We start from the raw sequence: 27,078 nt of genomic DNA on the forward strand, positions 1-27,078 counted from the left end.
TAGGGGATTACCTGGGAGGGGGTAGAAGTAGATATCCAGGGGGAATTTTAGGTGATAAAAACAAAAAATATAAAATCTATGTTTAAGAAAGAATAGTACAAGATTGATCAAATGCTTTATTAAAATGCAAACAAACTATTTATCTTGATCTGGTGGCTTTTAACTATGTTAAAAATGTAAATAAAGTTTGTTTTGCACAATCTATTTTTGATGAAGCATATTATATCTATGTGATCATGCTTCCTTTCTGGATGTTCAATAACCACTCTTTATTAATATACTTTTGTATTTTGTCAAGAATATAAGCCAAATAAACTTCATTCTTGTTCCTTTTTCAGGAAAAATTTTTTTAAAATTTGCAGTCTCCAGTTTTACAACATCAGTCCCATTCTCCATGTTCTTTTTTTATAAAAATATGCTTTTGTTTTTACAGCACTGTCATTTCTAAATATACTCTCCTTTTCTGACTCCCAACAAAATAAGGCTTGTCTTGTAACCAACAGAAAGAATTAAGAAAAAGAAATGACACAGTGGCCCTGACAAAATATATAGCATTCTGCACACACAGTCCTCTTTACTTAAATGAGGGAGGTACTTTTAATTTCTTTTCTGAAGTCACAATTGGTCATTATGAAACATTTGACTTCAATTTAGTCTTTATGATCTTTCAAAGATCATCAGCAATAGTTCGACAAAATCATTCCTCCATTTTTCAGTAAGTTGGGATGTAGTTTGCCTCAGTCTGGCTACAAACTCAAAGATAATATTTGATAAATGCCAAAATAAATATTGAAAATTAGTACAAGAAGATGTTGTTTCTTTTGGGGCAATATTCAATAAGATTTCATGGATGAGATGCTACTTGAACTGATCTTTGAAAGATGGTTAGATTTTCAATGAATATAGATATGGGTCAGAGGTGATGGAGTGAAAGAAGAGATCCTTAATAGCCAGGTGAGCCATAGGGAAAGGCATTGACAGGAGAGTGCTTGTGCTGAATTTAAGTGGAATTTAAATGTCCTTAAGTGGGCCTTTGATGGAATTCTCAGTTAACTGTATGTTCTTACTCTGAGGCAAACAGAGAGGGGAACTGGCAGGATTATCTTGTCCTCAAGCTTTATTCCCCTTGTAGATGACCCATTCATTAGGAAATGCCTGCCTAGGAACTTTTCCTCCCTTATGGCGTTTTTTCTCCTTGTTCTAAGTAGGAATTTAGCCTACTTTGTATCATCAGGTTATAACTCCCATATTTCCACTTGTTGAAGGGGCAAGTTCATTATGATGAGGTTGAGACAGAAATACCTTGTTCAAAATAAACATATGACAAACTCACAATAGCCATTCTTTTTACCAAAAGGAAGATTAATTTAGGGGAAGAGTTTACAGGCAAAATAAGAGATAAAATAGGTATCAGCAGCGGCAAATATGAATGGATGAATTAGCAATAGACTCTGACTTCACATTATTCTGTACAAACAGTATTTGGACTTCTTCTATACTGGGTGGGGGAGGGGGAGAAGGAGATGAGAGTTCACAGCACCACAGTCAATAGTTTATTGGGAAGCCCAGTAGAAATATTGCTGTGAAAGGGTATGAATATAAACTGTGTCATACCCTTTCTAGCAATATTTCTACTGGGCTTATATCCCAAACAGATCTTAAAGGAAGGAGTGGGACTCACATGTGCACGAATATTTGTGGCAGCCCTCTGTAGTGGCAAGGAACTGGAAACTGAGTGAATGCTCATCAATTGGAGAATGACCAAGTAAATTATGGTATATGAATGTTATGGAATATTATTGTTCTGTAAGAAACGACCAACAGGATGATTTCAGAGAGGGCTGGAGAGACATGAACTGATGCTAAGTGAAATGAGCAGAACCAAGAGATCACTGTACATGGCAACAAAAAGACTATACTATGATCAATTCTGATAGACCTGGCTCTCTTCAACAATGAGAGGATTCAAACCTGTTCCAATTGTCCAGTGATGAAGAGAGCTATCTACATCTAGAGAAAACCACACCAGAGTATGGTTCACAAAATAGCATTTTCACTCTTTTTGTTGTTATTTACTTGCATTTTATTTTGCTTCTCTCTCTCTCTTTCTCTCTCTCTCTCTCTCTCTCTCTCTCTCTCTCTCTCTCTCTCTCTCTCTCTCTCTCTTGCTCTCGCTCTCCTGGTTTGATTTGCTTGTTCTTATGTGGCACAATAATTGTATAAATATGTATGCATATATTGGATTTGACATATATTTCTACCATGTTTAACATGTACTGGATTGCTTGCTATTTAGGGGAGGGTGTGAGGGAATGGAGGAAAAATTGGAACGCAAGATTTTGCAAGGGCTAATGTTGAAAAATCGTCCATGCATATGTTTTTTTTTTAATTTAATAGCCTTTTATTTACAGGTTATATGCATGGGTAACTTTACAGCATTAACAATTGCTAAACCTCTTGTTCCAATTTTTCACCCCTTACCCCCCCCACCCCCTTCCCTAGATGGCAGCATGACTAGTAGATGTTAAATACATTAAAATATAAATTAGATACACAATAAGTATACATGACCAAAACGTTATTTTGCTGTACAAAAAGAATCAGACTTTGAAATATTGTACAATTAGCTTGTGAAGGAAATCAAAAATGCAGGTGTGCATAAATATAGGGATTGGGAATTCAATGTAATGGTTTTTAGTCATCTCCCAGAGTTCTTTTTCTGGGCATAGCTAGTTCAGTTCATTACTGCTCCATTAGAAATGATTTGGTTGATCTCGTTGCTGAGGATGGCCAGGTCCATCAGAACTGGTCATCATATAATATTGTTGTTGAAGTATATAATGATCTCCTGGTCCTGCTCATTTCACTCAGCATTAGTTCGTATAAGTCTCTCCAGGCTTTTCTGAAATCATCCTGTTGGTCATTTCTTACAGAACAGTTATATTCCATAATATTCATATACCACAATTTATTCAGCCATTCTCCAACTGATGGATCCATTCACTTTCCAGTTTCTAGCCACTACAAAAAGGGCTGCCACAAACATTCGTGCACATACAGGTCCCTTTCCCTTCTTTATAATCTCTTTGGGATATAAGCCCAGTAGTAACACTGCTGGATCAAAGGGTATGCACAGTTTGATAACTTTTTGACATGCATATGTTCTGAAAAATAAAAGGCTTTAATAAAGAAAAAAAAAGGAACTTAGCCTGTTAAGAACCACATCTAAATGTGAAGGGGCAGATTGATTCTCTGAAAGCCCCCACAGCTGTGAATCCTAACAATCTTGAAGGAATTACAAATCAGCTTTTACTGATGCAGATGTTGCTTGTGAATTGGGAACGAAATAAATTGGAGGCAAGAAGGAAGAGGAGAGAGGTCAGAGAACTCAACTGCTTCTCATTTTCTTTGTGTCATCATCATGATCTTCTCACATGAAGGGATCTATTCTGCTGGTTAGAATTAGATCCCCAGCAGTCATTAGCAGGTGCCTCCTGTAACACTCAGTAGCCACTAAGTAGGTTGTTCCAGTAACAAATGGCGCTCAAACAGGGACACAAACAAGAAACAAAGAAGCAGCAGCATGCTTGAGTGCTGTTTGTGAGCCTCCCAAGAAAGTTTCTTTGGTAGCACCAAGGGAAGGAAAGGGAAAATCATCACACATTTGCCTCTCAGTCTCCTTGTATCATCGTCATCCTCTCACATGAAGGGATCTATTCTGCTGGTCAGAATTAGATCCCTAATAGCCACTAGCAGGTGACTTCAGTAACATTAGCCCACCTTATGGATCTTCCCTCTTGTTAATGGTGAGTTCCCCTAGAGAACTTAGCCTGCATCTTTCCTCTTATTAATCATTCAACTCCCTTTTGGAAATTAGCCCACTACCAACAATGTAAAAAAATTGTTACCTCTTGATTTACAGATAGCTTAAGTCTACAAATTATTTTGAAACACCTTGTCTGAAACACCAACATATTTTGGAGGTTCACCTCTATCCTCACCATTGGGACTTACAAGCAAAAGAAACATCATGATCAAAGGCAAAAAGATAGAAAAGTCCAAGTTATATATAAAAAAACCACCATGTAATACAGTTTGCTTGAAAATTAGCCTGGAAAACTAGTTGGAGGTAGGAAAAGTTCATCACACTATTGAGATCCTTGAATGCCAAAAAAAACAAAAAACTTTGAAATTTATTTGTTTGTGGGAAATCATTCAAAGCTTTGATTTGAGGTATTACATTTTTAAAAAGTGATGTTGTGAGCCTCAAGGGACCTGTATTCTAGACTTGGCTCAGTTCCTAAGTATCTATGTGACCTTAAACAAGTCACTTATCTCCAGAACCCAGTTTCCTAATTTGTTAAATATAGACATTATATTGGATGCTTTCTAAGATTCTCTATGGTTTTTGAACCTAAAAGAAAGTATTTAATAGGTCATTTAGTAGGGAGAGAGTCAGAAGGAAGGTGTAACTTCCTCCACAAGCCTTTGTGAAATTACATTATAAAGTTCAGGCAAGGACATAATATTATTTGCCTCATTTACCTCAAGTAGACAGTAGGGAGTCTCCAAAAAAAAAGAGGGGGGCAGTTCGAAATGTTTATCAGTGGGTAAGACAAGCTAATTTGGGAAATCTAAACATCAGCTTGGGTAGAACCCAAAACAACCCCTGAATGGACCCAAAACAAGCATTGAATGCAATCTAAACATTCCTTACAACCTTTCAATTTCCCAGGGGCTTCTCTGAGGTCAGTCTGATTTGGGGTTAGACAATTTTTTAGCCACATAAAATCAGATCCAATGATATTAATAATTTCTGTGTTTTTTTTTTGAGAGGCAATTGGGGTTAAGTGATCTATCTAGGGTCATACAGCTAGTTAAATGTCTGAGGCCAGATTGGAATTCAGGTCCTCTTTACTCTAGGGCTGGTGCTCTAACTGCTGTACCATCTAACTGCCCCTTTAATAATATTAATAAAAGATAAATAATAGATACTTCCTCTACAGTTGATAGAAATTTTCCTATTTGTATATACATCTGTAGATACTTCTTCAAGTTGGGTCTACATTTTACTGACATATACTGACATATGTATAGTGATATAATATCCAAGCTGTATCTATACTACATAATACATGCATTTACATATGGTATACTGAGCCACACTGTAACCTTGGATATGGAAAAAGTAAAAATACTTAGCATACAACTTCTAGAATGAGATCATTGTGGTCAGACTGTAAAGTGCCAAGAGTTTATCGCCAGCAATTGCTAAATTAAGCCAGATAGGACACTCTTTTTTTTTTAAAGAGGGTGAGGGGAAGAATAAATGTCCAACTTTAAGAAAGTAAAGACTTTATGTTTTGACTACATTTGGCTTCCACCTACTAGACTTCCAAACATTTGTGGAACAGGGAAATGAGTCCTAAGTTAAATGATAAAGCTGCTGTGATTCCTGAGCCTGTCTGGAGAAGAGAAACAGGCAGGGAAAAAAAGGAGGAGGCTGACTGTTTAGGGCACTGACATCATCACTCTGGCATTTTGTTCTAGTCCTGCAAAAATGCAGCTTTCACTGCCTTGAGGATTTGGGAGCCACTAGAGACAGAAGCTATTTGCTTCCTTGGCAAATTCAAGAGTACAACTGAAGTTAATCTTGGAAATTTTATCTATAAGAACTAGTCAAGAACAAGATTTGGGTATAGAGACTTATTTTGCCAAGGACTTTTAGGGTCATAGTATTTAGAGCTGGAAGAGAATTTGGAGGTCAAATAATTCAACTTTCTCAGTTTACAGATGAAGAGATTGAGGACCATTGAGGAGATATGATCTGCTTAAGATAACAGAGGTAGCAAGAAACAGATCCAAGATTCAAATCCAGATCTTGTGATTTCAAATGTACTACCTTTTTTCACTATTCTGATCTATCTCCTTGGAAAAGAAAGAAAATGATTAGGAAAAATTCTTCCCAAACATACACAGTTAGAAATGCAGTGACATCCTTCTATTGTGTCCAGAAAGTGTCTGATACTTGACAGTAGTTTTAGGAAGATACTGAACTCACCAACAGCTTAGCAAAGACATATAATAGAGTATAGTTCTGGATTTTTAGACTCTTTGCCTGAATAGCATTGTTTTCAAGATTAATATAGGACTATTCAAATAGATATTATTTCCAAGTTCACCAAAGTGGGACTTCCTTTGACAGTGGCTTCCTGAGACATTTTTTTAGACTTCTGGGAAAGGGAAGTCAAAAAAAATTAATCACCATCTTGTACCCATAAGAATGGGTAGGATTGAACAGCATGTCCTATCCCCACCTGCCTGTTAACTTGCTCTCTCCCTTGAGACTTTTGGGAGGTACTGTTGTTGGATGTAATAGAAGTGTGAAGGTGCTTGAGAGATAGCCAAGAACTAGTAATGATTTGTGAAACAGTACAAACACTTTCCTGGGATATCTCCCTATCTTCAAGTCTCTATTCTTGATTAGGAAGCAGTTCCCCTTTAATTATCCCACTCATCTAACTATTGTTTGTCCTTCTTTCCCATAATGGGGGTGGAAGCAGCTCAAGTGAGTAGAAATTTATAATGTTTATACAGCCAGCAGTGAAAGCCACCACTTTCTGTCCGGCAAATTGTTTCCTAGTCCTGTCCTCATTGTTCATTATCTTGTCATTGTTAATTTTATTTCCTTGTATGTAAAATAAACTTGTGGGGTTATTAATGTGATTAATTTTTTTTTTATTTAATAGCCTTTTATTTACATGATATATACATGGGTAATTTTACAGCATTAACAATTGCCAAACCTCTTGTTCCAATTTTTCACCTCTTACCCCCCCCCCACCCCACCCCCTCCCCTAGGTGGCAGGATGACCAGTAGATGTTAAATATATTAAAATATAAATTAGATACACAATAAGTATACCCGACCAAAACGTTATTTTGCTGTAGAAAAGAATCAGACTCTGAAATATTGTACAATTAGCTTGTGAAGGAAATCAAAATGCAGGTGGGCATAAATATAGGGATTGGGAATTCAATGTAATGGTTTTAGTCATCTCCCAGAGTTCTTTTTCTGGGCATAGCTGGTTCAGTTCATTACTGCTCCATTGGAAATGATTTGGTTGATCTCGTTGCTGAGGATGGCCTGATCCATCAGAACTGGTCATCATATAGTATTGTTGTTGAAGTATATAATGATCTCCTGGTCCTGCTCATTTCACTCAGCATCAGTTCATGTAAGTCTCTCCAGGCCTTTCTGAAATTATCCTGTTGGTCATTTCTTACAGAACAGTAATATTCCATAATTTTCATATACCACAATTTATTCAGCCATTCTCCAACTGATGGACATCCATTCATTTTCCAGTTTTTAGCCACTACAAAAAGGGCTGCCACAAACATTCGTGCATATACAGGTCCCTTTCCCTTCTTTATAATCTCTTTGGGATATAATCCCAGTAGTAACACTGCTGGATCAAAGGGTATGCACAGTTTGATAACTTTTTGAGCATAGTTCCAAACTACTCTCCAAAATGGTTGGATTCGTTCACAACTCCACCAACAATGCATCAATGTAATGTGATTAATTAAGGCACAGTTTGAGATTGGGAAAGTTTGGATGTCTACAGGACAAGAGATACATTCCTTGCTGAAGCATGATTGCAAGATCAGACATTAACTCCATTTGGAAGTCTCAAACAAAATAGACACATATTAAAATCATATTTCTAGGCAAATGAAAGTTTCTATCAATAGGAAAGCCTATAAGCAAAGAGAGAATATTATAGAAATATATGTATTTTTAGATCTATCTGAGAAAAATCTTTCAAGTGAAAGTGAACCAAACCTGAGGAATGAGTGGTGACTCATAGAGACCTTTATACAAGTCATATGTAAGAAATTGGTCTGAAGCCCCAAAAAAGATTAGAACTAGGGTTCCTTGGTGGGAGGGAGCCTGCGGGTAAATGTTTAAAAATCAACTTTCTTAAATTACACGACATACTTTCACATTTAATGAAAAGCATTAAAGTTTTTTTCTATCACTTTCTTAAATCTGAATGCGGTAGATGTCTGCAAATTATAACCTGAAGATCAACACTGTTTCTGTTGTTGAATCATTTCAGTCATGTGAGACTCTTCCTGACTCCATTTGGAGTTTTCTTGGCAAAGATACTGGAGTGGCTTGCCATTTCCTTCTCCAGATCATTTTACAGATGAGTAAACTGACATTTGAATTCATAAAGAAGAGTCTTCCTGACTTGAAGCCCAACACTCTATCCATTGTACCACTTAATCATCCCTCAATGGCAAAACAGTGGGTACTGTTTTTGTACCTACCCCTAGTTTGGTTTGATTTGGTTTTGGGGGGTTTTCTGGTATAGGCTAAAAATATTTTTTCATGTTTTTATGTAATACATTTAAACAATCTTAATGTATTTAAGATGTTTTGTTTACATTTTTAATGCATTTTTAAATGTAAAAACCATTCATTCTTAGTTTCTAAAAAATACAAAAACAGAAGAGCAAGATTTGATCTCCAGGCTGTACTTAGATGATTCCTAATCTAAATAATTATCAAAACAATAAATTAATCCCCAGATTGTAGCTGATTTATAAAATATAAATGTTCACACTGAAAATTTATCAATTGGTCCTTACTAACTTGCATGAGTTGGCTAAACTGGAGGGAATATACTGACTTCTAGGATGCAGCAGGCTGTATCAAGACATGTGGGGATCACACACAAATCCTTTATAAAACTAGCAAATGGGAAACTACCTCAATTCAATAAAGTAACAGAAATGGAAATTGTTCAGGAACCAAGCTGCCTAGAGGTAAATGGAGCACTTTCTCCATTGAACTGGAAAGGAAACAGATAATATCATTTGCTATATTTGGGGAAGAGATGAAAATGAGGTGGGGAGGAAATTGCATAGAGGTCTGGAGAAAGAACATGTGGACTCAATACACTCCACAAGTCCTAAATGAGCTCCTAGAACATTTGTTTTGACCAATGAGCCAGTAGACAGTTCTTGTAACATTCACATTCCTACTTTAATGAATCCATTTAGCAGAACACCAGGAGCATAAGCAACTCCGCAAAACAAGCAGAGAGGAGGAAACTATGGGGGAAGAAGAGACACAGACTGGAACAATCATCAGCAGTCCGTATTTGCAAACACCTATCAAATCAGAGCCAAATTCAGAGGGGCTCATTTCCTGCATCTCTCTTTCCAGTCTTTATTTGAATACAAAAATACAGTGCTGCTCCCCAGTTGCCTCTGAAACTGGCTTCTATTTCCAGCAGACTGTACAATTGGTATTGAGCACAGTAACGTAGGAGAGTGGAATAGTTAAAAAGTATGTTGGGATCCAGTTACCCTGAAAGTTACCACAGACTTCCACCTGGGTATGCAGCTCTGCCATAGACCTTTATACTTGGGTGTGCAGTCATGGAATCAATATGGAATTTAGAACTGGCAGATACCTTAGAGACTTTCTATTCTAACCTCCTCATTTTACAGATGAGGAAACTGAAGTCTACAAAGATCAATTGACTTGTACAAGTCAGTCAATAAGCATTTACTAAGTACCTATTATGTATCAAGCACACACTGGGAATATAAAAAAGAGATAAAACAGTGTCCCTGCTCTCAAGGAAATCACAGTGTGGTAGGGAGGCAACAAATAAATATGAACAAAAATTAAAATATGATTAAGAGAGGGAAATCATTAAAATCAAGAGGAATTGGGAAATAAACTGGGATTTAAGATGGAACTTAAAGGAGGCTAAGGAAGTGAGTAGGCAGAAATAAGGAGGGAGAGTATTCTAGGAATGGAGAACAGCCAGAGAAAATGTGTGGTGCTGAGAGATGGAGTATCTTGTTTGTGGAACAGCCAGGAAGCCAGTGTCACTGAATCAAAAAGTGTGTGGTAGGGAGTAAGATGTATGAAGATTGGAGGAGACTAGCTTATGAAGGCTTTGGACATCAAGGAAAGATTTTTCTATTTGATCTTGAAGGTGATCTTCACCTTCTCTAGCTACTCTACGAGCTAGAGTTTATTGATTTGGTTGGTGACATGACCAGATGTGTGCTTTAGGAAAATCACTTCAATGACTGAATGGAGGATGGATTGGAATGAGGAGATACTTGAAACAGTCAGATTCAGTGGCAGGATATTGCAATAATCCAGGGATGACAAGGCCCTGCACGAGAATGGTGGTAGTATCAGAGAAAAGAGACCTATAGAAAAGGTGTTGAAAGGTCACACAAGGAAAAAGTTGCTTAATTGGGATTTAAATCAAAAAATGACAAAAAAAATTATTCCTTCTACTTACCCCAGGATCTTACCCCAGTACACTTACATGGTAACAATAATAAGCCTCTGCTTATTGAAAGTACATCATTGTCACTGACCCTGAATAAATCCAGTAGAGATTTATTTTTGCGTATTCAGATAGTTCAAACATTGAGGAGACAGTAATTCGACCATTCCCCAAACCTCTAGTATGGCAAAATAAAGAAAGGGCTGGATTTGGAATTGGAAGATCTCATTTCAAATCCTACCTCTTATACCTGGCATAGGCAAGTCACTTGAATCAGTTTCATTATCTCCAAGTTGGGAATGATAATATATGTGTAGTGCATATATGTTAGGATTTTCCTGATGTAGTTTCTTTTACATCTTCCCCTCATGCCACCTGATTGGCCCCAGTTTCCTTGTCTCTTTTTCAGACATAAAAGGGCCACCTGCTTGCAGTTGGTGCTTCTCAAATTTGATGGGTTACTTGGGACTACTTGTGTCCCTATTTCCTAATGACTGACCAACCAAATGTACTTCCAGATGGAGATAACAGCGTGTGTGAATTTGACATGCACAAGTGAAGCTAAAAGTTCCTCTATCTTTGCCGTATTTCCTTGTTGAGTTTGAACAAAATAAACCCCATTTGTTCAATGACTCATAAGTGTCTCATTTCATCCCAACATTAAAATTGAACTAAGAGCATTTTGGGGTTAGAGCCATACCCACAATAATACATAAATAAGTTCTGATGCTACTTCCAGAACTTACATTTTCACTGTCAGATTGAGTCCTCTGGCAAGACTACTAATTGTCCTCTCAGTCTTACGGTAGTTCTGAAAGATTTGGGGATGCTTTTTCTAGAATAGTTCATAAGGCTGTCAATATACTTACCCCCAGCCTATGATTATCAGTTGATATCAATTAGTCAGTAGGATTTAATTACCTTTTAGAACAGGCTATTTATCAAGGTACTATAAGAAGGAGGATTGGTATAACATTCTATGACATTCTTCATCAGTACATTCAGAAACCTAGACCAAGTGACTTCAAGTTTAAAGCACTTCTGGTGAAAAGGCTCTTGGAATTCTGTTTTCTGGCGTCTTTGAGATGTGTCCTTAGATATGATGTAATTTTTCTGTTGACCTTTTGATTTGTTTTCCTCATTTCTTCCTCTCACCAGTTGTGGGTGCCATTTGCAGATGCTACCACCAACCACTGCCCTCCTGGAATCATTTCTAGGATAGCCATGACAAAAATTGAAATCTTCTACTCTGAAGTTTTCAAGGTTCTTATCTGGTCAAGGAAGGAAGCAAAGAGGCTAAGGCACTCTCTTCCTTCTCCCCTCAAGTACATATACATAATAAATGTATGAGTGTAACGTTATTATATGAGCTCAAATCTGGGCTCAACACTTGCCATTTGCTAACTGTAGGACTCTGGACAATTCCTCAGGAGCTTTGTGGGAATGTCTCTCCTTTTTGCTATCAAATTCTCAAATTTCAATTAATTACTTCTCTGGTTTTATGCAAATCTAAAAGTACATGGACACATCTCTTGACCTATTTAAGCAGAAATCTCTTATATTGTCTCTCAAGTAGGTCAAGGACTTTTGCTTATTTAGTCTAAAGCTGATTCAATAGAAAAGTATTTTTAACCTACTCTCTCCCCCAAAAAAATCAAGCTGGGAAGGGAATACTCTCTTATGGTATCAGGGTCTTTACATCTTAGAAGTTATTTTAAGTGGCTTGGAAGAACTGATCTATCAACTTGTTGATTCCTTCATCTTTACATATGCCTTCCTCCCAGTTATATACATTCTGGTCGAGTACATTATTTTATTTGAGTCTCACAATACTTTTCAGACTTTAAAGTGTTATTTTATTAATTATTAATTAATAACTAATAACTACTCATAATAATTACTCAAGTAATAATAATTACTCATGCAGCATGAGATATTTATTTAGGAGGAATGGCTCAATGACTGAATAAAGGGAAGAAATGAGCTTTGAAACCTATTCATTTTGGTTAGAGGCCTACTACATTCAAGATATTTCTCCTGTGACTAGTCATAGATAATGAGTCCAATAACTGATGGATGATATTGTTTTTATCACGTTCTTTGAAAAATAAGTTGTGTCTGGCCATGTTATTTGTACCCTGAAGACTCAGGTGTAAATAGCAATGTTTTCTGTTTGGGCCAGAAACTCAGAATATTCCCCTCCCAGAATGAATTTTTTTTTAGGAGAGACCAGATTTAAAAAAAAAAAAAAAGCCATTTTTTGCATTATTTCTTAATCACTATTCTTAATCCTTAATCACTGAATGGGTATTGCCTCAGTCAAACTGAAACTTGGCCAAAGCCTCTCACTGCATCAGCTCCATCTCCAGTTGTCTAGATCCTGATCTAGATCTTGCCACTGGATCCAGAGGGCTCTGGAGAAGAAAGTAAGGCTGGTGTATTTGCATAGCCCTTCCTCATTTAAATTCAATACTATCTCACATAATAATATTACCTTCCTGATATCATGGTCCTCTTCAAGAACAAAGGACAAATAACAATAATGAGGAGTGGGGGAAAGAGAATTGAAAGTGCTCTGGTATTTTGAATACCAAGTCTACTACAAGTTGTTGTTTTTGTTTTGCATTTTCCTAAATCAATTAGTCTTATGAAATCACAGCATCTCCATTTTGGAGGGGAAATCAGCATCGGAGGAAGTCATTAAAATCAAACACTTTGAAGAATTGGAAGCCTATTCTATAACAGCCCTGAGAAGTAGCAATTCAGTTCTGAGGGAAGATCTGCAGCTTGGGGGAGCTTGCTACTACCCAAAGCATCCCACTTTTCTTTTTAGACAGCTCTAATTGTGTCTCTAGATTAATAGTGTCAGAAAATAAGGGGCAAAGCAACCCAAATGGTTTCTACCATGTGCTTACACAGTCCTCTAGAAAACAGTTCTGAAAGAATATCCTATAGCACTGAAAATCAGGAAGAGCCATGATGAAGATTCTCCCTGCTGCAGAAACTAAAAGGAGAAAATAGGAAGAGAGAAAAAAAAGAAAGAGGAGAGTTTAAAAAAAGAGGGGGTAAGAAGGAGAGAGATGAGGGGATGATGGTAGTGGGCTGCAGGTGTGAGTAACAAACACTATGCTGGTATTTTCAGTTTTCTACTATTGGATTTATTTGTAATCCTGCAGAGATAACACAGCATATTTTATGAACAGAAGGAAAAACCCAAACTTCTCAAGAATTATTTTTAAAGCTGGCTTTTAAAACACAGGATCCTAGCTTTAGAACTGGAAAGGGCCTTAAAGAACATTAGTTTCAAAACCCTCAATTAACAAATCTTCATTTGTTTGAACAGATTAAACCAGCATCTCTACATGCAGGTGATCAGGGATTGTTGAAATAAATGGAATGTGTCATTTATTCAAAGCTTATTTCACAGGCTACTAAAGAGTTTTTATTTTTTATTTTTGTAAGGCAATTGGGGTTAAGTGACTTCTGCAGTCACACATTCAAATCTGACCTCAGACATTTTATACTTTCTGACTGTGTGACCTGGGCAAGTCTCTTAACCCGAAATTGCCTCGAGGGGAAAAAAAAGCCAAAAAATGGTTGTTCATCCTTAGTTTCCAAGACCAATGACTTCAATGTTGGACTCAGGGTACTTCCTGTGTGTTCGATTATGGCTCTTCAGACTAACATGAGTTGGGAAGACACTCCCATAGAGAGGGCACAAGTGGTCCATTAGAACATTTAGAGAGGAAATTTGCATTTCATCTTTCTCTTGTGTTTCTACAATTCTGCTTTGCTCCTAGAGTATAGCATCTTTTTATTGTGGGCACTGCATATTGGACAAGCCTGTGTCTGAATTTCCTATGTCTCCCTATCAATACTAAAACTCTTCAGAGAGAATGTCTTTTGACCACTACAGGAGCCCTTACATTGTGCAAGTTTTCCATAAAACTGGTTTTTTAAGTGCACATTTGGCATTCCAGTTGCACAGCCTGCCCACTGCAGTTACACCCTCTGCAATAGAATTCACATGCTTGGAAGTTCAACTCTGGAGAGGATCTCAGTATCTAGTATTTTATCTTGTCAGGTGATCTTCAGGATCTTCCTGAGACAAACTGCGGTTCATTTTTGAAATGTGAGCAAGCCATCGATTGGTGAAAGGCTGAATACATTGTGGGAAATGAATGTAATGGAAAATGCCATTCTATTCCAATGAATAAAATACAAATTATTGCACTGTATAAATGATAAAAATGAAGAATTTATGGAAAACAGTGGTTTAATTATAATAATAAAAGGAGTAGTTATACAGCACTTTAAGGTTTACAAAACACTTTACAAATATTATCTCATTTCATCCTTGCAATAACCCAGGAGGTTGGTGCTGTTGTTATCCCCGTATTACAGATGAGGAAATGAAACAGGCAGAGGTTAAATGAATTGTCAGGGTTGCACATTTAATAAGTGTCTGATCCTGGATCTGAACTCAGAACCCTTGACTCCAGGCCTAGTGCTCTATACTGTACAACTTAGTTTATGAATAATTAACTGCTGCAGAACAATCAATTAATAAATATTTTAGTAATGCCTAATTTGTGGCAGGCGTTGAGTTAGGCATTGGGGATACAGAAACAAAAAGGAGAACAAGCTTTATCTTCAAGGAGTTTACATTCCTTTGGACAAACATGTAAAACTTAAGTAAATTTGAAATATGTATGAAAAAATGCAAGATATTTTTATGAGGAGAAGCACTAATATTTGAGGAGGATCAGTAAAAGCCTCATGTAGACATTGGCACTTCATCTGAGTTTTAAAGGAAACTAGTTATTGTACAGTAGTGTGCAAATTAACTGGAGCAAAGTAAAATAATTAAATTGAAATACAATAAATCTTATAATTTTTATATCTTTCAAACTTTGAATATGATGTCCTTTTTTTGTAATTGCTTGTTTTTCATGATTTGTCACTGATGCTGACACTTTTTTTTTTTTTTTTTTTTTTTTTTTTTTAGCAAGGTGGTTAGGGTTTAGGGACTTGCGTAGGATCACACAGCTAATAAGTGTCAAGTGTCTTAGGCTGGATTTAACTCAAATATTCCTGACTCATTTCTCTATCCACTGTGCCACATAACTGCCCCTATACATATTCCTTAATCATTGCATGAAATGTAATTTTTAAATGGAATAATTTTATTTTAGTAAATGGAATAATAAGTATATATTTAATTAACATTTTTCCAAGTCTATTCTTGACTATAGTCTATAGTTTGAATAGAGTTAAAATCAGTTGAGTTATCATGTATATTTGTCTTCATCTCTTGGATTTATTTCTTGGCCTTTCATGATGTATGTTAGGTTTTAGGGTTTCATCTTCTTATTAGAGATTTTCTATGAATCTGGAATAATTTTGCTTCTTACCATATTAACTTATCAAAGTTTACAATTCCCTCAATGTATACAAGACTTCCAGGCCCACTGGAAACAAAACAAAACAAACAAAAGTACCTACACTTTTTGGCCATATCATCTGGATTTCTTTTACAACAATTTTATTATAAATTTCAATGAAAATTGAGTTTCATTAGTTTAAAAATATATCTTTTTCTAGTCATTAGCATTTCAATCTTTGTATTGTCTTGCCCAAATTTTTTTCTACAAGAATTTATTTCTTTATAACAATGGTTAGCATGTGCTTTAAGAAAACTGATTTCATTGTTTTTTCAATTTCAATAAGCCTACATTGCACTTCTGTATCCAATGTACTAGGGGAAGAGATAGAAATGGGGGCATTGCTAGAAATGTAAGAAATGTAATAAAGAAAATGTAATAAAGGCAACATAATTTTAAAGGGATCCCAGAATCAAAGATCATGATTTCTTAAAGAAAGAAAAATTGAAAAGAAAATTTTTAATGGTGATTTTACCAAAAAAGATACATTGGCCCATTTCTCAACACTAAAAAAAAAAAAAAAAAAAAAATCTTTGGTAGAATGTTCTATCATTAATCAAATATATTCTTGATGAAAACATTCAAAGGTAATATTCTAACTGAATCATTTGAATAAAAATATGTAGAGGATATGCAGTTTGGATCAGTTGACTGTTCATTAATTTCAAGAAAAGAAAAAAGTATGGCATTTTTGATAGGAAACTGTCCAGGGAATCAGGAAAATACGGGTTAAATCCCATTTCTAATACATTTTGATACTATGACTCTCAGCACTTTAGGCAACTCTTTAAGATCAAGTTGCAAAAGAGAGCTGACTTTTATTGAAAGAGGAAATTTATTTTATTGAAAAAGGAAGTTTCTTCATTTGAGAGTTCCCTGCTTCAAATAAATCTTAGGTCTAGTCTCTATTTTTATTTTTAATATCATTATTAGCTGTCTTAAATAGTGATTTAAAGTTATCAAAGCACTTTACATGTATGCCTCATTTGAGCCTCATACCAACCCTATAAGGTAAGTGCTCATCCCACTTTATGACAAATTAAGATTAAGGTTAGGTGATTTACCCAGAGCCACATAACTTGGAAGTATTTGAGATGATATTTGAACCTAGATCTTATTGATTTCTCATCCAGAATTTTCTTCTCTGGGTAATACTGCCTCCTAAAGTGTTTGCCAGTATCATAAAAGATCATCTATATGAAGTCCAAATAAAGGGAGTATTCTTATTTATGCTGATGGGGCTCTTTAGATGTTCCTATTCACAAATTACACTCCAGAGTTCTGGAATGCTCCAGAGCTTTTTCAGAGAAATTCATGGTAATTTTAAAGGGAATGCTATAAATTATAAATAACTACATTGGAGAAACAAAATGGATGAAAATGTGTATTGTCAAGATTTCGATATGTAGTTGGATAGGCAATTTTTAAAATTAGCATATACATAGATACATCTATATCTATCCATAGATAAATTTTGCTTTCTAGTATATAAATTTATTTATCAGAATTCACCACTTTCAATGTAAGCAGATTTTTGTGATCCATGGAAAATTGCCTAAACACTTTGTAGTTGATATCTTACAGTTTGATAAAGATGCTCTGATTTACTAGCTCACCTGTTAGATAAGGAGGTAGAGTTAGATCAAGGTATAAGGGTTTAGATAAAGGGAATTAGAGTTAGAATCAGAGTGAGAGAAGAGTATGATAGGTGTCCAATAGATTGGATTAAGAATTATGGAATCAAGGTACCTCCATTATATATCATCACACAGCCCTAAAAGAAGGCCTTACTGAAGCATCCAGTGAGATTTCTAGCCGACAGAACATTACTGTGCATGCTCCAAGGACTGATCTCCCATTGATCAATCTCTTATTATACATCTAAATGAAGAAATTATAGCAAAATTAAGAGGAAAATTGTGAATTCAATTCTGCATTCATTGAGTTTGTTGTTTTAGCAAGACAATCGGGGGAGATGTCCAGTAGGCAGAGAAAATTCAGGAAGTACAAAGAAATGAAAATAAATTACATATAATAATAAATATTTGAAATGACATTTTAAAAATAAGTTGTTTATTACATCTTTTATGAGAGAGGCAGTGAGGCATAGCAACTATAAAAACAACTTCAGATGACCTGGATTTAAGTCCTGCCTCTAATTTGCTGACTGTGCAAGTCACAAGTTGCAGGAAAAGTGCTGGTCTGTATTTCTAGAAGAAATTCCTCACTGTCAGATCAGCTATTTGGCACAATGGATAGAGCATCAACCCTAGAGTCAGGAGAACCCAAGTTCAAATCCAGCCTCTGATACTTAGTATTTGTATGATCCTAGGCAAGTCACTTAACCCTAATTGTCTAAACAAAAACAAAACAACAAACTCTTTATGTCAGAGAAACCAGAGGGTTAATCCTTCTTAATTTGTTCTATGCCCAGAGAATTCAGAGTTAGTACTCTCCAACACTAAATGAAGAAAGCACAAAACGGTGTATGTTTATGTGTGTGTGTGTGTGTGTGTGTGTGTGTGTGTGTGTGTGAAAGAGAGAGACAAAGAAAGAGAGAAAGAGAGAGAGAGAGAGAGAGAGAGAGAGACAGACAGACAGAGAGAGAAACAGAGACAGAGAGACAGAGACAGAGAGAGAAACAGAGACAGAGAGAGACAGAGACAGAGAGAGAGAGGGAGAGAAAGAAATGGAATTCTCACCACTGACAGGAATGGGACAGAGTTAGTCTCAGGTCTCAGAACTAGGGACTAAAATATAAGATTTTATTCTAAGCTTTCAGCTGTTTAATTGGAAAAAAAAATATTTCTTGAAAATCTATTGAGCTGATGTCAGGGATACAAAGAATGCAGCCCTTCTGGAAGTTCAGAATTCCTAAACCAACTTTATATGGGTGGGTGAGTGTGCTTTGTCATCAAAGCCTTGTTACAGTGCTAGTTATAATATGGCAGCTCTGGAACTTTCCAAAGCATGCTATATTTCAGGAGAAAATGCCTCCCCACTTCCTCTTGGAAGCTACCTTCTGCTGCATTCTAATACTCAGCTTTAATCTTAACAGAATGACAGCCATCTGAATGTATGCCCACAATAAAAACAAACAAGGTATTAATTGAAGTGTCTTGAATTCTCATCATGCCAGATATTTCTTCTGTGAGTCATTCATTTTATTTCAGAGTCTTGGCTTGGGGACAGACTTATGGCAACATTTCTTGATGGGGGTAGGAATTTATCTAGTAGATTGCTCACTATTTAGTGTCTTTCTCTGTTGTCTGGAAACTAAAGACAAAAATGACCAGAGCTGTGAGATTATGAAGTGATTATATTTATTTACCATTGGTCATGGAAGATGGCTATCACTTACTAACATGAGGAAATACGGAAGTCACTGCTTTTCTCATTTTAATAATTGTTTTTTTCTATGCTTGGAATGCCCTTCCTGTTTTGTATATTGACAAGTATCCATACTTCCGGGCTCAGATGCAATATCACTATATAGGCTTGCTTCCCTGATTCCTCAATCAGATATAATATTTCCTTTCTTTGAACTCATAGCATTTTATAATCCTCCTATATATTTCTCTTATTTGAACTTGTATTATACTTATTACTCACAACTGACCTGCAGGTGAAAAGTAATGGAAATGATGTCATCAAGAACATGGATGGAGGAAAAGGACGATGGGCTGAGCATATTGTGAGAATGAGTAATAACAGATGGACTGTCTGATGCCTACACTACTAAAAGAACCAATCTTGGATGAGTGCTCTAATGGAAAAAGTATGGAAAAAATATGAATGAGAATTATATAGGAAAGTCCAGACATGGAGATGTGGAGAGAGAGAATTCCAGGGATAAAGGTCAATTAGTCATTTGCTTGTAAGCAGGTTACATGGTGTTTAGTACATTTTTGATCTTACTCTGCCAGTTGGCACCCATCAATTTGTGTGTCTGTGTACTTTAAAGTATTTACACATGACTTTGCATTTACATCAGTCTCATTTATAAGAGCTTTTAAAAATAGTTAAAAGTGATTGGAAGTTATCAAATTTTTTCAACTTTGTTGGTCTAAATTTTTTTACATGTCTTTTCTGAGAAACATTTTTCATTGAATTTATTAATGGAAGAATTGCTATGTATGTCTGCAGTATGAAAATGATAATAAAATGAAATTATACTATGAAGAAATTTTCATCATGAAAATTGTGGTTGAAGGAAAAAAAAAAAAAGGAACACACATGGGTGAGCCATCACAGATGAGGATTGAACTTTATTGTGTTTAATTCTGTGTTACTAAAAAACCCAATAAATTTAAGATTTTTAAAATTTAAAAAAGCAGGAAGATGAAATGTCTTTTTCTATTAATAGTAAAGAGATCTCTGTAACTGAATGGAATTTATTGAATAGGGAGGTAACATGGTCAGATGTGTACCTTTAGCAAAAATCAATATAACAGAGCATATATATATACAAGACAGGGGAAAACTCGTGGCAGTCTATTGCAATAGTCCAAGCATGAGATGATAAAGAATTGTACAAGATAATATGGGACAATAGCTAACAGAGATGGAGGGTGATATTAATTAGAGAGTGATTCACTTTATATTATTCATCTCTCTCCACTTATCACTTATCTTCCTTATCAACTTAAGCTGACTTTGTAAGATATAAGTAAATATAACCAGATACTAGATTCATTGTTCAAACTTAGAATGTCCATATGACACCAAGAAGGAGGATGAGCTCTGAGCTATCACTTCTTTGACTCAATTCTTTTCAGCATCTTTTTCCTAGAAATCTCTAAAAAATCCCTTCACAAAATTCCACTTCCAAAAGTCACTTGCTGGTGGATTTGGCCATTGCGTATCCATGACAATCAGAGTTATACTTTGTATCTCATTGGTATGTCTCTTATCGCTACATATATTTATACATTCCCAACTCCTTAAAATATCTTCCCCCAAGGCAGAGAATGGCTTTTGTTGTTGTATCCCTAGCAGTTAACAAAGGACCTGGAACACAGTGCTTTAATAAATACTTGTTAACTGATTGATTGGTTTAGTGGTGTGGGTCAAATCTTCTACCATTTTCTCATGATTTCTTCTGCTATCACTGTTGCTATTGTGATTATTTTGAAAAATTCTGCTGAGTCACCAGAGGAAATAATTTTGAATACGTATGCCCAAGAGGAAGCACCTGCATCCTGAAGAATCTGGTTGACCTAGCTAAGAGCAGATAACTCCTGGACAAGTGGGTAAAGGAAGTTAACATTTTAGTAGGAAATACTAACAACTGTAAGACAAAAAGGAATAAACCTGGGTTCCATTCATAAAAATTTTCTTTCCAATGTATCTAATAGAGGAAGAATTTAGATATTTAGTTACACTTGTTTCAGAAAGCTTTTCGACTATTTTGATTTTACTGATGCCAGATAAGAAGGAATTAATGGAACTTTTTTCTACAGTAATCACTAAATTATTTTACAAGGGAATACACTAAATTCTCTTCCTAACCTAAAGAATAGAGGTAAAATAAACAAAACTATTAGACTAGACAAGAAGTCCTGAAATTTAAATGTAGTCCACCATTTACTCTACTCATCCTGTACATTTGGACAAGACCACTAAGTTTCTTTGTGCCTCAGTTTTAAAAAATTATTTTTAATTTATGGAATAAAAAGCATTTCCATAATATAGTATATTAATATAAATAATGATAATAAATTAATGTATATGAAACTGCAAATCTATTGTATATGATTTGCTATTCCTTTTAGATACATAATAAAATTATCATGTAAATTCCTTTTTTTTCCCCTTTTTCTTCTTTTCTTTCCTCTACCTTAGAGATGGCTACCATTAGACACAAATAAGTATATGTATGTAAAATTATTCTCTATATACTTCTATTTATTAATTCTTTCCTTGGATGCAAATAGCATCTTTCTTCATATGTCCTTTGTTATTAATTTAGATATTTATAATAGTCAAAATGATTTATTTATTCAAAGACATTCTTAAAACAATATTGTTGTTACTATATATAATCTCTTGGTTCTGATTCATTTTGTTTTTCATTATTTCATGCAAATCTTTTGAATTTTTTTTAAAAATCAGTGAACTCATCATTTCTTATAGAACAATAGTATTCCTTCACAATCATTTAGTCATTCCTCAATAGATGGCTCTCTCCAACACAAATCTTTTGGAATTGGCCTGAATCATCTCATTGTTGAAAAAAGCCAAGTTCATGTAAATCTCTCCAGCCTTTCTGAAATCATCCTGCTGATCATTTCTTATAGAACAAAATATTCTATTATATTCATATATCATAACAATTCAATCATTCCCCAACTGATGGGCATTTACTCAGTTTCCAATTCCTTGCCACTACATAAAAGGGCTGTTACAAATACTTTTGCACATGTGGGTCCCTTTCCCTAGTTTATGATCCCTTTGGGATATAGACCCAGTAGAGACACACTGGATCAAAGGGTATGCAGTTTGTTACCCTTTAGGCCTATGAACTCTAATTATATAGCCTTTCCAAGTAAGCAGATCTACTAGGTCCACCCCTCACTCCTCCCATAGGGAGTTGGCAGTAATCAGTGCTAAAGGTAAATTACACCTGCCTGTATTATTTATCTCTACCATTTGTTCCTAAGAATTTCCTCCTTTGGAGTCTTTTCTGAAGTTTCATCTGCCTCTCTATACTATACTTAAACAGTAGAATTACTAAATTTAATATTTATGCTATATATAATATATATATATATATATATATATATAAATATAATCTCTTCCATTAGAGCACATTCAATTGAAAAAAAAAGTTATTTGATTTCATTTTTTTTTAACAGGCAAGATGAATGAATGTTTTATTTATTTATTTATTTATTTTGAATGAATGTTTTATTTTAGAGGAAAGTTTTTCCTTGGCAAGTAAGGAAGTGAAAAGAACAAAACAGTGTCAAAGATATAATAACTCTGAGGGAAAAGAAATGAATGCACTATTGATAAAGAGACAATGGTTAAAATTACTATATTCATTAATGAACCCAAAGGTCTTCTTTTGAGTTGCTTAGTCATTTTTCAGTCATTTCTGACTCTTCATATCCCTTTTGGGGGTTTTCTTGGTAAAGATATTGATTTGCTACTTCCTTCTCCAGCTTATTTTACAGATAAGAAAACTTAAGGAAATAGGGTTGTGACTTACCCAGTGTCACACAGCCATTTGTAGTTCCTAGCACATAAGAAGTCAATCTTTATATTATGGCTCTTAGTGTCTCATATTTTGCAAGTGTATCCCTTTTTTAGCTTCTCCCACCCGGGTTGAGCAACGACTATGATGGTAAGAGCACTCACCCAGCACTATGACCTCCCATTCTAGGTCATTCTTTCCCATCCTTTCTGGTCATACTGCCTTACCCTGTAGAATATCTTTTTCTATAAATTCTTGGAGGAGTTCACATTCTCCATAGTATACTGCTCACTTCTTGTTTCTCAGATTTCTCTTTTCCCTTCCCTTCAGGGCAGATACAAGTCATATCTTTGTAATAGATCTAGATTCAAATATATTTATCTATGTCTTACAGGTGTCCATTTCAGCTGTTATCTAACTCCTTTTATAAATGGGATCACAGTAGAATGAAAGATCAATAGCATATTAATTAAATCTGTGGGTAGCGTACAAAGCTGGCAGAGCCAGAATCCAAAAAGATTTTGACCAGCTACAATGCAATGATGCGTCAAATTTAATATATTGAAATTTAATAGGGATAAATATAACATTTCATATTAAGGGTTAAAAAATATCAACTGCACAAGTGTAAGAGAAGGAAAGATTCGGCTAAGTCACCAGTTTGTTTTTTTTTTTTATAAAAAGGACCAGAAGACTTTAATGAATTGCAAATAATAGACATCAACAGTATAACATGACAGTTAAGGACTAATGAGGTCTCTTTGGCTAGCTTGATAGAAATAATCTGTCTAGAATGAAAAGGACATTATTCTTTTTTCCTCTTTCCTTTTTGACTTCATAGGGAATATGGGTTCAGTTCTGGCTGTTACCTTTTGGGAAGTTCTTTATCTAGCTAGAGTCCTTGTACAAGAAGACAACCAGGATGTTGAGGGGCCCCAAAACTGCCATGAGAGGAGCAATTGAAAGAGCAGAGGAGGCTGGATCTATAGAAGAAAAAACTTAGGGGGAAAATGAAGATGCTCTTCAAGAATGTGAAGAATAGTCATTCAGAAGAGGGATCAGGCTTCTTTAACCCCAAAAAGGTTTTGATTAGAGACAATGCATGGAAGCTATAGATTTTGGTTCTACGTAAGGAAATACTTTATAACAGCTAGAACTGTCCAAAATGAATGGGAAACCTCAGGGAGAAATTTGCTACCACTGGAGGTCTTCAAGAGGAGACTGAATGATCACATATTATATCACAATTTATCTCCATTAACCTTGTCTGCACCTACAAGCATCCTCTACCCCTTATTTCCATCTACATTCCATTAAAAAATTTTGAGAAAAAATTAAAAACAACCCCTAAAACCTTGTATACTTTTTTATGAACATGTTTCCTTGAAAATATAATCAAAAAGGCAGATGAAGAGACAGAACTTTATTTAATTTCCAATGTCTGACATTTAAAGCAGCTGCCACAGTTATAGCTAACTCACCCAAAAAAATCTCAATAACCTATGGAAAACATGTTTTACAAGCAAATGTAATAATGTAATTAACCAACAAGCATTTATTAAGCACCTACTATCTATTGGGCACTGTGCTAAGCACTGCAGGCAAGTCTTCTTCAATTATCTGCCCCCTCGATGTATTAATGGGCCTCACAAATTAAGTCTTGCTTGGGCAGTTGTCGTATTTCTGCCCACAAACTTCTCCCAAAAGAGAGAGGGCAAGAGGGTTGGGGGAAAACAAAGAAAGGACAATAATGTCAGTGCTTTGTCTAGATAGGGAAATAACAAATTCTGGACTCATTTTGCTTTTGTTTTTCCTCTACAGAATAATAAGCCTTAGATTGAGAAATATTAAACAACAATGATTAGCAGCAATTGGAACTCAAGAGGAGAATAATGGTAAAAAAAACAAAAAACCAAAAAACACTGTTCTCTTAAGCAGGAAGTGGGAGGAGTGACAAAGAAGAATAACTTCCAAGTCCTGTGTTTTGGAATAACTCTCTCCCTTAAAAAAATAAAATTAAATTAACCTGGGATTTTATTCATATAGAGAAATCCTGGTGGGGAAAATACCTGAACCAGTGTAGCAATTATTCTAACTTAGTCTTGGAGTTGCCTGGAGGCACTGACAATTTAAGATAATTGTCCAGGGTCACTCAGGTTTATTCAGTCCTTTCAGTTGTGTCCACTCTTCATGACTTCATTTGGGGCTTTCTTGGCCATCTACTGCAATGGTTTGCTATTTCTTTCTCCAGCCCAATTTACAGATAAGAAAACTGAGGCAAACAAGATTAAGTGACTTGCCTAGGGTTACACTATTAATGTCTGAGGCCAAAAGAGGCTTTCTAACTCCAGCCTGGAAGGTAACTATATGTCACACAGATGTGTCAGAGGTAAGAACTTAAATCTAAGTTTTCCCAATTGATTCACTCGTCCAAGTACAGGACAGATAATTTTTTTCACAGAAGAAATTCTCAAAACACAGTGTCCCAAGAATTTTTTTTTTTCCAGGATGAGAATTGGCTTACATTTCAATGAAAGAATCCCAACATTTCTCTTTACCTCCTTTTGGAAATAGGTCAAACCCAGTTAGATACATTCTTAGATACATTCCTTCTTGCAGAAACCCAAGAGACCTAGCTCCACTCTATTTTCAAACATCTGGATCACCTAAGAGTCCAATTGTGGGATAAATCATTTTAAGAAAACTTACAATAATGCTAAGTTTCCAACCCAAGTTCTGTTTTAAAAATTAAATGAGTAATATGCTGTTGACCAGCTGGTAACAACAACAAGACTGACAGATTTCTTGCCTTTTGTCACAGCTGTCATAGATGTCAGCTATCTTTAGTGAAAGCCTTGATTGCATCTCTACCTTTGGTGCCCTTGCAGGTTGAATTTCTTTACATATGTGGCTTATATTCATGCCAAAGTACTGTTCATCTTCAAGGTATTTTGTGCAAGGTATTTTGCAAAGATGAAACAGAAGAAATACTAGAGAAAAATGATAGGCAGAGGGCAGCTAGATGGCATAGTGTATAGAACACCAGCCCTAGAGGCAGAAGAACCTTAGTTTAAATCTGGCCTCGTAGGAAATGACTCTAGGTAAGTCATTTAACCTCAATTGCTTCCTCCCCTCCCCAAAGGAAGAAAGAAAGAAAAAGAAAGAAAGAAGAAAGAAAGTCTGGAAAATGGAAAGAACTCTGAATATGGAATCATTAGATCATACTCCAAATCCTTACCCTGCTATTTAATACCTGTATGACTTAAAACAAGTTATGGTACAATAGATAATGTAATGCTAGAGAAACTGAGACAAGATAGAGATTAGAGAGTTTTTAATATTTTATTTGGCAGGGAGAGATTTACTGGGACCAAATGGATCTATGGTTTGGTCCCAGGGCTGAATGAGACTATTGTCTCCAAGAATCCAGCAAGTAAATTGAGTTCTCAATGACACATATATACGTGGCTCAGCTACAAGGGTAGACCAAGGCAGGGGCGGAGTCAGAGTGCTGAGAGTGGGAACGGGACCAACAAGCTGGTTCTTACAGGGTCAGGGGAGGCATGGGGGATATCTGATAAATTGGGATTACAGAATGGGGAGAGGCACTCAACATTCTGATGATGCCTTTGAGAGAAGGTCTTTCTCCTTATCTGGATCATCATGATTAGAAGGGAGGGATGGTGTTGCAAGATTGAACAGAACAATTAGGAACTGAGGCAGAAGAATTTAGGGAAACTGAGTCAGGACAATAAAAAGGAACTGTGGCACAACATTAAAATGTTAGACAAGAAACTTGTCTAAGAGACAAGAAAATTCCAGTTCAAACCCAACATTTGATTTTCATTAATTGTGTGACCAGTGATGTTACTTAACCTTTCTGAACCTTAGTTTCTTCATCTGTAAAATGAGGAAGTTGGACTAGATGGACCTAAGGTCTGTTCTAGCACTAAATATACTTTTCTATGACTTCACTAGTTCTCAATCCTATAGGACATATGAGATTCCATTCTTAAGAGTCTGTTAAGTAGATTTACTAATTAATTTGATTTTTTTTTGAGCCATTTATTTGAGAAGATGTTTGTAACAGAGGATAACTATAACT

The sequence above is a fragment of the Sarcophilus harrisii genome, chromosome 1 (assembly GCF_902635505.1).
Source record: "Sarcophilus harrisii chromosome 1, mSarHar1.11, whole genome shotgun sequence".
Taxonomy (NCBI): Eukaryota; Metazoa; Chordata; class Mammalia; order Dasyuromorphia; family Dasyuridae; genus Sarcophilus; species Sarcophilus harrisii.